The sequence below is a fragment of the Lissotriton helveticus genome, chromosome 11 (assembly GCF_964261635.1).
Source record: "Lissotriton helveticus chromosome 11, aLisHel1.1, whole genome shotgun sequence".
NCBI classification, from domain to species: Eukaryota; Metazoa; Chordata; class Amphibia; order Caudata; family Salamandridae; genus Lissotriton; species Lissotriton helveticus.
Genome location: NC_136072.1, coordinates 640,261,649 through 640,274,173, shown reverse-complemented (window position 1 = coordinate 640,274,173; position 12,525 = coordinate 640,261,649). Strand labels below are relative to the sequence as shown.

General features: G+C 43.6%; 1 long non-coding RNA gene across 1 annotated transcript in view; it reads right to left on the bottom strand.

Moving 5' to 3' along the window:
• The window catches only part of LOC144791036 (uncharacterized), an 800,683-nt gene extending 788,431 nt beyond the window's left edge, over positions 1-12,252 (bottom strand). The window contains exon 1 of the long non-coding RNA XR_013602281.1: positions 12,026-12,252. This is a non-coding gene — a long non-coding RNA (uncharacterized LOC144791036). The remainder of the gene's footprint in view (positions 1-12,025) is intronic.
• Positions 12,253-12,525: the final 273 nt, after the last annotated feature.

Genomic DNA, 12,525 nt, shown 5'->3' with positions numbered 1-12,525 from the left:
CTCAGGCATTGCATCAAGGAAGCCCGGAACTTGATCACTTTGTCTACTGGTAGTCGGAAACACCCCTCCACAGAATCGAGCTCAATACCCAGAAACTCCAGTGAAGTAGATGGGCCGACCGTCTTACCTGGTGCCAAAGGGACACCGAATTCATTCATGAGGATGCAGAAATCATACAGCGCCTGTGCGCATTTCATATCACCGGCTGCCCCCACAAACAGAAAATCATCCAGATAATGCATAACATGTCTATGCCCTGTGGCCTCTGTAAATGCCCATTCCAAAAAACAGCTAAACATCTCAAAATATGCACATGAAATGGAACAACCCATGGGCATGCATTTATCCATGTAATACTTTCCCTGAAATGCAAAACCTAGCAGGCGCTGATCCTGCGGGTGCACCGGAAGCAACCGGAATGCTGATTCGATATCACATTTCGCCATCAGCGCCCCACGGCCTAGGTGGTTCAATATGGCCACGGCATCGTCGAACGATGCGTATCGTACCGAACAAAATTCTGGGTCTATGGCGTCATTTACCGAGGAACCCCTGGGAGCAGAAAGGTTATGTATGAGTCTAAACTCCCCCGGGTCTTTCTTCGGGACAACCCCTAACGGGGAACATATGAAATCGGCTACCGGCGGGCATGAAAAGGGGCCAGCCACTCGGCCGAAACGGACTTCTTTTGCTATTTTCTTCTCTGCCACGCCCGGGTTGTGCCGTACCGATAACTGGTTTCTACAAAAGGACTTCACCCGAACTTCCCCCACCGGGATGTGGAAGCCATGTAAGAATCCCTTCCTCAACACCCCAGCGGACACATGATCAGGGTATCTGTTTAACCACGGAATCATAACCATTATATCAACGGGTGTAGGCAATCGGTTACAAAGGTCCACCTCACTCCTGCTTAGGTCCTCCTTTTCCACCCATCCCGCCATTCTTTGATCTACATGTACTTTCCGGGTGTGAGAAATTCCCACAGCCGGCACACACATGCTTAAACTTGCATGTCCCCTGCGGTCTGTTACAATTGCCTCGATTCAAGCCCCAACAGACCCCTCCTTGTCCGCCCTTCCCGCCAACTCTAGGCTGATAGCCCCCACCTGTGCCTGCTCGAAAGGGCACCCCGGGCTTTTGGCGGACAACTCCGGACCCGCTCCCGCCTGGCGAGGACGTACCTGTCGCCCCTGGCAGGAGTTGCTTGTGCCATGACACCGAGTCCAAACAATCCCAAGACAGAGAAGCATCATATTCCTTTGCTTTCCGGAACTTCATGTCATAGCCTTTCCATTCTTCCCCCTCATACATTGAATAAAAATCCATAATGCGATTCTGATAGCAAACCAACTTAGTCATAACATCAGGTTTACGTTCCCTCATAACTGCGGTAAATATAGAGAAGGCCTTAACTCAGTTCGTCACTGTCTCTTCCACCCATCTTGGCGCGCCATACACTAGGGTGCCACAAATCTTTCTGAGTTTTAGCATACTCCATCTCACGATGGTCCGTTAGCAATGAAAACATGTTGACATACTTGTCTCCCCATATTAACTCTTTTGTGGTCAAGGGAACGTGCTGTGCAACCTTTTCCCGCCTTGAGGGTATCGAGCCCTCCCCCACCATTGGCAATGCGATCTTACCCGGATCGGCTATTGTTGCCGCCGCCTTCTCCTGACCAGCTGCTGGTACTCCTGGCGCCACCTGTGGGGGAACAAGAGGAACACTCGCCTTCGCGACATCTCTCGATTGCCGCAACTGCTTCATTAACACTCTGGCCTCTTCGGCCGGATCACCCGGGGTCGCTGTGCCCCCCACCTTTGTTTTAAGCCATGCGGTCAACTGTGCGGCCAATTCTGGGGGCATTTCATCATCCTCGGTCGAGGTGATCACCACTGGGATAGGCTGGCCTAAAACTGGTTCCTGAACCGGGACACCAGCCGGTACTAGGGGGACGATGGGTGGCACCACTGGTGCCGGGACCCCCCCGAGACTGCCCTTTCTTTGATCCGCTTCCCTCTTAACCCGGGAACCACTCCCGGCAAGGCCGGGCCTATTACCTTTTTCGGCTGACCTTGGTCGTTCATTGTCGCCAATTGTTTCTTTACCTCCGCCAAACCTCTACCGAGCGATTGGACTTGACCGAGCTTTCGGTCCATACAAGCCATCCGGTTCGACAATAGGCGTAACATCTTCTCCATCTCGGAACCCTTTCCTGCTTGTTTGCTAGGCATGGTTACGAGTCCTCCGCCTTTGGTCGATCCACGAGGTCCTGAAAAAACCGTGTTGAACTGAAAGATAAAAAACAGGATTACCACGTTCAAAATTGCTGCTTGTTCCGTCGAGGGCTCACGAGCAACGAGTGGGTGCAGCCTTCCGATCCGAGGAACAAGAGGACGATCTTCTGGATTCCCGCTCCTTTATCCTTCTGCGGGAGGGCGTGTACCCGTCCCTGATACGCCTACTGGGCGTGGTCTTCCTTCGAGGTGTCTAGGACAACCCCTCTCGGGCGGGGGAAGGCGCGCTCCGGCTATGCCGCTTTGGGCATACCAGCCGGGCCACGCCCACCCCGCCCAAAATGGCTTCCCGGGAGGTTCGGGCCCCCATCCATACGTTCGGGGGGACCGAGCGGTCGCCCCTTTCCATTCGAATGTGGGCCAAACCAGGGGTTAAAAGTGGGTGGCGGCCTCCTTGGAACCATTTTGGGCACCGACACCTATGAGTGTTCCAAATTAATCACTGCTCTTTGCTCTTCTAGGTCTCAATAAGAAAACAAAAGTGAGATTAAGGAAATCTCACACACAAAGGAGATCAGTGCCAGCGCGTGCAGTGACTGCCGGAAGCAAATAATATGCATCATTACTTTATTCACCTTCCCACCACATGTCAGGCAAACAAACTTTCATAGTCTCGTTGTAGTCATGTAATGAACAACATGGGGTTTCACTCGAGCTGACAATGCAATGCGATGCAGTGGTTGCTTAACCTACAGATCTAATATTCCCCAGTTCTCTTAATACTACATTGACTTTTCCCAGGGACTTTGGGATATACTCTCGGGGCAGGGAGTATTTGAAGATTGCACGCTTTTTGATAAATTGAGCTCATACAAACTTTGGTGACACATTTGGTTGGTGCTTTCAAAGGTTTAAAGTGGTCCACTGCCCATATTGTTTTGTGTAAAAATTCATGTTTTGGACCTATTTATTGCACGACCAAAACCAAAAAATCTATATTGTGGATAAGTTGTTTTGTGATTTGAAGTATTTGACTGTAATATATTGTATACGCACCATTCTACAGAATCAGATTTGAATCTCATAACACCATGTCAAAATTTAAAGACACAAGGGAGGAAATGGCATCTAGTTTATTTGGTGGTAGCCAATCTGTGGGTGCCACAACATCTAAAGAACCAAGCATGGAAGGACTCCGAGCTAAATTCTTAAAACTAGAGAGGTTAAGTAAGCTTGAGATGTCCAGGTGGTGGGACGGAATAACTCTACAGAAATATCTTGACAACCACAAGATTCCAAGGGGATTACGAATTTTAATCTTCCCCACCTTCGAGGATTTGGATGATGATGACCTCAGGGATTGGGAGGAGAATCTAAAGCAGTCTTCACACACTATGATGAAAATACTAATCCGCCACTCTGAGAAAAAAGTTGCAATGTTGAAACAGGAGATCTTAGATCTAGAACGAGAAATAGATACCTCTAGCTTGAAAGATAGCATAAAAAAGAACTATGAGGTCTTCGATGATGTTATAAGTCGCTACCAGGTTTACCTGCGTGACAAAAAACTCCGCAAAATAAAGCGCGACGACAACGATTACAGGACAGGGCGTATTTATACTTTTGCCCACAAATTCGATAATCTGAAACAGGGAGGTGATGGCAAACGTGCTAGAGAGGAATCAAAGAGCGGCAGTAGCAGCTCAATTTCATCCATTGATAGCTCATCCTCCAAGGATGGTGGGGCATGTCAAGCTGTCTCACCAAGACGGAATTTTTTATTAGAGATGGAACGGATCCGCCAAGGCAAAAAGATACAAAATACCAACCCAGACCCAAAACCAGGAGGGGGGGGAAGGGGTGGAAAAACACCTCAACAAAGGGGGGGAGTGCTACATCCAATGGACACCAGATCCAAAACAACTTAGATCTTTTGACCACTTCACTTGCAAATGACACGAATTTAGATGTTACAAAACCCCCTGAAAACGCCCTGTCCATCGTAAACTTGTCAGACCGCAAACTTACAGATGTGGAGATAAACATTCTGAAGAAAGGTCTAAATTTTTGTCCGTCACAGGTGGGGGATCCCACCTTATTGATGGTGGATTTGTTTAAATTCACGCGATTATTGAAATTAAAGGATCACTTTAAAAATAACATCAGAACTCCTGTTTGTGATTTGAGCATTGCATCTTCTTGTACCACCACCATTTCTGATCTCCAGAATGCACAACTTTTGTTGTCCATTGAAACTGGCGATCAACCATCACTGCAAGAAATCCGTGCTGACCTAGACATTGAAGAGGATATAACCATTGACAGTGGACTTAAGGTCCGTTCCAAATATATTCCTTCAAATACTCATAAAAACATTGACTTGTTCAATGAAAGAGTCACACATGACTTCTACAAAATGGTCAGTTCACCAAACAAATATTCCACCAAACAATACAATTTAACGAAGAAAGAAAGATTGGCACTAGACGGATTAGCGCAGGATAATAACATCACAATAAAAGAAGCGGACAAGGGGGGGAATGTTGTTTTGATGAATACTATTGACTATGAGGGTGAAATCATTAGGCAACTGAGTGATGTCGCTTGCTATAGGAGAATATTGAACAATCCCATCCCCTCCCTTGTCACTCACATCAACAATCGGATACAGGATTGGGGTGAAGTTGGCCTCCTATCTGAAGAAGAGTGTCGTTATCTTAAGGTATTACATCCAATGGCTCCGTGTATTTATGTATTACCCAAAATACACAAGGGAGGGTCTTTTCCCCCAGGACGTCCCATCATATCTGGGATTAATTCCCCCACGGAACGCCTCTCGCAATATGTGGATGGGTTTTTGCAACCCTTAGTGGCTAATCTACCGTCCTACATACAAGACTCAGGGGACATACTAAGAAAATTTGATAATCTAGAATGGTCTAATGATCTAATGTTTGTTACACTAGATGTAACAGGATTATACACTTGCATACCGCAACACTTCGGTATTAGAGCACTTATGTCATTTTTGGCCCTTAGAACAGCAGACCATATGGATCACAATGAAATGCTTGTTGAGATGACGGAACTGATATTGTCAAGAAATGTTTTCCTATACAAGGACAGTTGGTACCACCAAATAAGGGGCACCGCGATGGGGAGCAAATTTGCCCCTTCATACGCGGGGTTGTTTATGGGGTGGTGGGAACGAGAACACGCTTGGGGTAAATATGCCTCCCCCTGGATGGATATGATTATCTTTTGGGGGAGGTATATCGACGACATTATAATGTTATGGAAAGGCACTGAATTACAACTATTGGATTACTTCAACTATTTGAATGATAATCCCTATAACATACAGTTGACAATCAAATCAGACCACAACCGAATAGAATTTCTGGACATATTGTTCTATATAGAGGACAGTACTATCCAAAGCAATCTATATCGGAAAAGTACGTCATGCAATAGCATACTGCATGCGTCAAGTGCGCACCCTAGCTCCACCATACAGAATATCCCTTATGGAGAAATGGTGCGCATTAGGCGTAATTGCAGTAGAGAAAATAATTTTCAGAGTGCTATACAGGATAGTAAGAGGAGATTTGCCAATAGAGGGTATAACAAAAAGGTCTTAGACAAAGCAGAAAAGAGAATCTTGTCTGTAACCCGTAGCAACACCCTTATCAAGAAAGCCAAGAAAAATGAAAAAGTGAATAAATGCAGTATAGCCTTTATCACGCAATACACCCAAAACAGCACGGAGGTGTTCAAAGTTTTGAGAAAACACTGGAAATTACTGAGCGAGGTCCCTAACCTGAAAGAAGATATTAGCAATATACCAAAAGTCACCTTCAGAAGAGGTAGGACTTTGCGGAATATGCTGTGTCCCAGTTACCCCGTTAGGAACAAACCAGGCACATGGATGAATTCGAAACCAAAAGGTTTTTACACCTGTGGGGGTTGTAATATCTGTCCCCTCGGCAGAAACCAAACTAGGAAGTTTAAATACAACATTGGTAAAGAATACGAAATCAGGCACTATATCAATTGCAATACGAGTCATGTGATTTATGTCATAGGGTGCGCGTGTGAAAAAATATATGTTGGTAGCACGGTGCGACCATTAAAACTCAGGATACAAGAACACACCCGAGCCGTAAAGAATTATGACTTGAAGTACCCTATGTCCTATCATATGCAGGAACATCATAAAGACAATAAGACAATATGGTTCTTGGGCATTGACCATATACCACAACATCCAAGGGGAGGCAATCGTGAACTGACCCTGAGAAAAAGAGAAGCAGCATGGATATGTCGCTTGAGATGTGTGGAAATGGGACACAATACGGAAGGGGAGATGCACCATTTTTTGGAATAAAATGGGATGCCCGTGAGAAATTGGCGAATGAGATAGCAGCATCCTCAGAAATAATAGAATTAAACTCAGGCTCATTTTGACCATTGTGATCTTGTTGATATCCCTTGTGCCTGTTTCCCAAATGCTTGCATTTCTGGGGGGTTTGTAAATGTATATATTGTCCGCAATAACAGTGAGGTAAATGCAAGCCATTTGAAGCATGATTGATGAACTACTATTTAGGACAAGATCCACCACAAATATTGGGGTCTCACTACTAGTGAAAATTGCATGCTTCCTGATGAGTACATGTGAATGGTCGATCTTTGGCCACTATGTTGCCAGCCTGGTTTCTATATGAATAAGCAGCAATAATCTCTTGTCACTGGAGGGGATATTTGGTGCTTGGTTGCATAGATCTTCATCATCTTCTTCTTTTTAATGAGCCATTGAGTTGGTCTATTATAAGTAAATGTATCGTGATCTTAATTGAATACTCATCTGTAACCTTCTTCATAGTATAACCAGTGCCTTTGAAAGAAGCAGGAGAATTGGCAATCTCTACCCTATATTGGGGTTTTCGATTATGCAATAATTAATAACAATTTACAAAGTGTATTCTCTTGTACAAAAATGCACTCGCTTTGCCGGTGTAAAACGTCAAACTTCCATGAGAATGTTGACATTGGGGTTTAAGTAATAATTTCTGATCAACCATTATTCTAAAAAACGAAAAATCTAATGCCATTATATGTACTTTTGACTAGGCCAAAATGGCGCCCTCTCTACCACAAACACTAGTGGTAAACGATGGCGAGATTCATGGTTTCCCAAACATGACCTGGGATTGGATCTCCTTAAATCCACCAATAGGACGGGGCTTGTGAAAACTTTACCGGAAAGGAATTGGCGCGCGAATGCAGGAGACGCCAACTAGGGGTCCTCGACTTCGACCCTAATAGGTAAGATTCTGACTCCCCTATTCCGCTGGGGACAAGCAAATGAAGCAATTCTTGGCATGTTTACAATCCGAAACATATAGCGAACCTATTCGTTAAAATTATGTACTCTGGCTGGGGGTCCCTTGTGGTATAAGATTCACGCTCCCATATTTTAGCTGGGGACTTGCAAATAAAATGTTTCCCGGGACTTTAACAATTCGTAAAATATAGCGGACATTTTCTGATATAAGCTTACATTGTTGCTGTGGGTCGCTTTCGGTATGGAATACCATGTAATGGGTACTTCATTTAATTGTGTCGCGCTTCGGTGCCATGGAGGAGGTGGGGTCCTTGTACGTCCCGTCGAATTGACCATTGAGGTAGACGGGGTTGGAATCGGCGGTTATTGCCTTTGTTTTAAAATAATATATATATCTTTGGCCCATTCATTAAAACTCGAAAGAATGGGGAACTTTGGAAAGGCAATGCAACATTAGATTTTTCCCTTGCAAGTAACCGGTCAATTATAATATATGACAATCTATACTCATATCGCGTTTTTTTTAGGTGACTGCCTTAACATAATTGGATAGTACAAAGCTGACAGAGGATTTTGAAGTCAGACTTTCATAACGGTGCAGGACGTGCACGCTATGATCTTTAAGGCTAGTGCCACATGAGGAATAAGAAGAGATTCACATCGCAAAATAACGATGGAGAAATAGAGAGAAATAATACATCAGCTTAGAATATCAGGTATGGAATGAAACTTATCTTTGGCACACACCTATAAATGCGAGGGGGATGCAAAATTGTTTTCCTATTTAGAATGTGCGTTTAAAGGAGGAGGTGAGATTTGAAGGATGTATTTCAGGGACTATGTCTTACAACATTCTTACATGATTCCTAGGTACACACTACATCGTTACCAAAAAATTTTTGGAAAAAATTGGCACAAAATAGCCTTTTTGAAAAGAAGAATGGATATGGGGAGAATATTATAACATCCCATCTCAACACACTTTGCGGTAGGAAGACTATATTCCTTGTTACATGACTGTTCTGCATGTATTGTTGTGTGCCATTAGGATTTGAACTTGAAGGGATTTACTGCTAAAATTTTTTCATGTGACCTTGGCTGGCTTCAATGGTGGTTGGGATCAAAGGTTATTCATTAAGAGAATTCGCATCTGGAATATTGCCCCTCGGATAGGGTAGGGAAAAATTGGAGAAGGGAGCAATGTGACCGCATATCTCAAAAAACACGATGGAGAAATCATGTGATTGTAATAATGACATTGTAACATTTTTCAGTTTTTGATAACCAATGAGATTTTGCTGACAATGTAATTGAATGGTGCAAAGTATTGATTACAGCTATTTAGGAACGATCATAACAAGGATGACGCTGTTGCCAATTTTAGAAAATGAAATGGAGGAATCTGTGTAAAATTATACACATTTTTTAACATATGACCTAGTGAAGGAATTTTTTGAATACTTTTTTTTTTTGAATTTTTTGAATTTCCTGTCCTAGTTTCACTGTGGAATAATGGTGATTATACAATGAGGACGTTTAACTTATTGAGTTTGCAGCACATACAAATGATTCTGTAATTGTTGAAGTAGTATATGTTAAGGACGCTGCAATTTTAAGTGTAAATGAGGTTTTTAAGGTCTTTCTAGATATTTCATGTTGTCTGTTTATTACTTCACGTATGGGTTATTTTAAAGGTATTCACAAGGGTCTTTGTATTTTTGTATGTTTAATTTTTATTATTATTCTTTATACATATATATATATATATATTTTTTGTCTCACAGCCCTGAAGAAGTTCCGCTTGACGGAACGAAACGCGTTGGCTGATACCTTAAAGGATTATTAAAGGAACATTGAAAAATTTATTTTTGGCATTCACGGATTCAGCGTCTCTTATTTTGAAAAATAATTTTCATATACAGAACTTTGTCAACCACACATACGGTGGAGATTGAAGGGAAGAAAAAATTTCTTTTGGCGGTGCATTTCAAAACTTGACTCACTACATTACTACATTCAGCATTTAAAATAGACTTAAGGTCAAACTTCACATCTCTGGTTGCAAACTGCAGGCCCAATATCTGGATTATCTGAGTGGAAAACGTTGCTTTCATGTGTCAAAAGTGGATAAAACATAGACCCATCTGAATTAAGTAGCAATCACTAAAGTTCTAAGAGACAATTTTTTAAAGAATGACATGCAGAGTCCCAATGAAGGATGGTAGGAGCACTGTATGCTCCGTAAGCCAACACATTACACAAACAACACCTAAAATAAGAGAACATGCCATATTGAAAACAGTAAAAGCATAATAACCATATTATTGATCCTAGACAGATGAACGCTGAAAGCCACCCATCCTCATCACCACTCCCAGAATTGATTGGTTTGCATAATGTTGTAAATCTGATCCCTTCAGTACCTTTAAAAAATCTGATTTCTTTGTCTTCACCTATGCCTCATTTCCATTAAAGTAACTATTTTCTGTGTAAAGCACTCTATCACTGATGGGTTTCAATGGTGCTATATAAAAACCACTACAATGATTGCCAAACAACTGAGTTGGAAAGTAAACATGCAATTTTTTAAAATCATGCATGCGATTCAATTAGCTTTACCTCAAAGAACTTGTGTTTTAATGTGCTGTGACTTATTCTTGGTTTTCTATTTCTAAGAAACACTAAAGAAAAAAGTGCTTTGTTTAGTTGTGTCGAAGGGCTGCAGCACTACATTGCAAACCAGCGCCTATGGAGCCTACAAACACAAAACCACAGTTAATTGCACAGATCTAAGGGGACTTTAACCCGGGCTGGAAATGTGTACAGTACAGGGCAAGTACACATGGAATGCGAGGATAAAAAGGCATCAGACCCATTATTTAGGCTTTGGCCTATTGTAGCTCGTATTAAGTCTCCACCCCTAACCCTGTGTGCTTCTTTGTGTGCTTATGCAATAAAAATGTCACAACATCGCAAAGATTCTCTGATCAGTAAAGGCAAGCAACTATTACTTGTTGCTTTACAGGTTTATGTTTATTTTTTTGCATTTTTATATGGCGTAATATCAACCTGAAAGTATTGTCGCTTTACATGAACACCAGCTATTACAGAACAACATATTCATTTTTGTAGCCACAGGGAGATTAAGTAATGTGCCCAGACTCACACGATCTTGATATGGCGCCTAAAATAAACGTGTGAGAAGCAGGTCTACTGTATGGGATTACAACTCCAAATGTGTGAAAATTACCGCCGTTCAAGCCGAATCAGATATGACCTGCAGATGAAACTCCTCCTTTCTGAAAATCAAACAGGCATGGGCCATAGGAACAGGTCCTGAGTCCCCGCCAACCCTACAACAACTCCGGCAATGTCTGAACCCCAACCTGATCCCACACACCAGAGTTAATAAAAATCGATTCCTTGAGCATTGTTGTGAAGGGCAGCCTTCTGCCAGTAAAACGGAAGCTTGGTAAACCACAGGCGGCACTGCAGTAGGCCTGCTTCTCACCCTTCCTGGGGCATGTGGTTCGATAGCAAGGCTCAGAAATGCGGCATGTTAATTAGCAGCAGGCCCTGAAGTAAGTGAAAGAGAGCAAGACGGGTGTGTTGATGAAAGGAAACACATCGAGGCACACAGGAGGAGAGGATTAAAAGAAGGTTTATACTGATGTCCCGTACCAAGAGAGGTGTAGGAGGAACCCAATTACATATGCCTATAGTTAAGGCAGGTTTGTGCAGGCATAAGTTAACCCCCCTAGTCTGCCTACCTATTGTTTCTGCAGCCCAACTGTAACGGGTGACTGTGGCTCGGAGGAAGGCATGTGGAGGCTCCAATGCCCGAGCGGAATGGAGCTTTTGTACATGAACCCCCTCCCCCCACCGCTCTGACAGGAATATGCATCCAGACATCACGTGCGTACTGGGCATTGTAACGTAACTGGTTCTAATCTATTGTACAGCGCTCTGACACCTTCGGTTAATGTCAGGCTTTATAAAAATGCACTAAATAAATAACAATTTTGTAACGTAACTGGTTCTAATCTATTTTTACATCACTCTGACACCTTCGGGTAATGTCAGGCTCTATAAAAATGCACTAAATAAATAACAATTGCGGGGAACGAGGCTTTGATGTTTTACTCCAAATCACGCAGCTGATTTGAGCCGCACAAGCTGCTAATGACCAACCTACTGCAAAGTCTTGCTTTTCACTCGTAATCTGCCCTCGACCAGCAGCATTCTTTCTCACAACCCTCATTATGTGCGTGTTCTAGTTTTGTAAACTGGGACAAGCCCGAGTGAGGTGGTTGCTCCCGGGCCTGGAAGCTCCCTCCAGCGCCATGGCAGTAAGCCTGTCATGGGCTGCTGCATTCCTTTTCAGTGCACCCCTCATTTACTTCAATCTCTACACTGCAAACAGATAAACCCACTCACCACGAAGAAGCTCTCGCTGCATCTAATGGCGGAAAGGAGCTCCAATTTCGGGAATACATCCCCTCACCGTCCCACAAGTACATGGCAAGGAGAGACACAGCAGATCTCTCTCTGGCGAAGTTTTTCGTTCTCCTCAGCAGTGGCAGTAGCCACAGTAATTCTGCCAACGAACCACCTCCTGTAAGCCTGGGTGGTTGGTGTTTGTGGACATTACAACGGACGCAAAATCTGCACGGCGCCACTTTGAGGTACAGGCGCTATCTTAGCACAACTTTCACAGTACACAGCCAGCAACAATAACTTGAAATATGCCCTGGCCCGCCCTCCCACAGGCAGTAGGAGGGAACTGACAGACACCGTAATTTGATTGGTCACAGTCAGGGCAGGGTGGGGTTAACACTACAGTGAGGCTTGCTCAGCTATGATTCATGTGTAGCCCTGGCTCTGTGGAGCTGAAGCCGTCAGCGCCCAGGAATAGCTTTAATGGCGGGGGAGGTCCT